We start from the raw sequence: 1862 nt of genomic DNA, 5'->3' as shown, positions 1-1862 counted from the left end.
TGGGGGAGGTTGGGTAGGTGGGGTGGGGCTGTACATTGGAGGTGGGGGGGGGGGGGGGGGGGGTGGGTACGGGGGGGGGGCACTGTACATTGGAATACTGACCTACATTTGACATAGAAACTGTACATTGGAGGAGGTTGGGTAGGTGGGGTGGGGCTGTACATTGGAGGTGGGGGGGGGGACACTGTACACTGTACATTGGAATACTGACAACGCCATGCTTGGTCTTTACTGTACAACTGGGTTAGGACATTTGTAGGGGCCAGTTTTGAATTGCAGTCTCCCGTAGGTGTTCTTTGAGAGTGTTTTTGAAGGTGGGTAGTGATTCACATTCCTTTACAGCTTTGGGTAGGGCGTTCCACATTGTTGTGGCATAATTGCGAAACGTGTTTAGTCCCTTGTTTGAGCCGAATCTGGGTTTTACATGATTTGTGGAGCACAAATCTGAGATGGCTTGATCCATTTTTATTTATTTTACATGGTGTAATATATAGGCTTGATGAACTACCTTTAATTGTATCATTTTATATCTTACACATTTGGATGATGTTGTTGTATTTTTTAAAACAGTCTCCCATTGTGGAGCAGTCAAGGAGACCCTCAAATCCCTGCACTGCTGTTTAATGGAGGTCAGGCCATCTGATGAGCTAAGTGACAGTAACCTGTAGATCTTAGATACTGATCTCCTATCTGAAGGGATCCTTCTTAGTCTGTCATCCATATTCTTGTTTATCACCATATCTCTATTTTTAATAGATAGTGATCTTACTACAGATCTTAACTGAAAGTACAACATGAATTCACTATCTCTTAAATATTTCAATTCATCTCTTTAGCTGCGACGTCCCAAATATGGGGTATATTGTAATAGAAAATATATATCGAATTGAAGGCTTATTTGTTGCCTGTCGATAGCGTCAAAATCCGTCAAAATCCGTTCAGCGGTTCTCGAGTTACATGCCGGTATTTGAGGCTTGTGCAAAGTACACGGTATTGCGCAAAATACCACTCCCAACTCAGGCTGCAGTAGTTCCATCAATCTAGATCCGATCTCGAAAATGAGTGTGGATCGTTGTAGCCAATGAGTGTGGCTTCCAATGATACCCCATGTGGGGATGTGTGAATCAGGGATCTATGGTGAACAACTAAATTCTTTAACAGGAAGCCAAATTAATTGAAGTCTATGAGAAAACTGATTTTTTCTTTGTACACAGTTTACCACCACTCCTAATCACTAATTTCCGAATGGATCTTTATGAAATTTGGATATACATAAGGCTTCAGGCTATGGCTCCGTCTGGATTTGTAAGCCACCTTCTGGGGAAATACTACCTCTGGACTACTAACTACTACAGAAAAACTTGAGTAACAAGTTTTTCTACAACTCAAGTTCAGACCTATAGATGAATTGAAAATGGGGGACCCTGATGTAAACAAGACGAAAGTCTTTATCTGGTCTGCAACCCCTTAACAATTGTGTGTATTGAGCTGTACTGTATTGTACCCATTATGCAATCTGTTAATAAAGTTTTCAATCAATCAATCAATTCATTTGCCCCCCCCACGCCACCCCCTCCTACCCGATTTCAATGTAACGCGGAAGTGTATCGAGCTCCATGTAACGCGGAAGTGCAGTGATCTATTGCTCCATCACGAGCTCCATGTAACGCGGAAGTGCAGTGATCTATTGCTCCGTCACGCGTTCCATGTAACGCGGAAGTGCAGTGATCTATTGCTCCATCACGAGCTCCATGTAACGCGGAAGTGCAGTGATCTATTGCTCCATCACGAGCTTCATGTAACGCGGAAGTGCAGTGACGCATCTGGAACTCAGCTAGCATGTTCCTCGCCTACGCTGCTGG

This window comes from Notolepis coatsorum (genome assembly GCF_963971535.1).
Source record: "Notolepis coatsorum genome assembly, chromosome: 14".
In the NCBI taxonomy this organism is placed as follows: Eukaryota; Metazoa; Chordata; class Actinopteri; order Aulopiformes; family Paralepididae; genus Notolepis; species Notolepis coatsorum.
Note: the sequence above shows the minus strand (reverse complement) of the source record.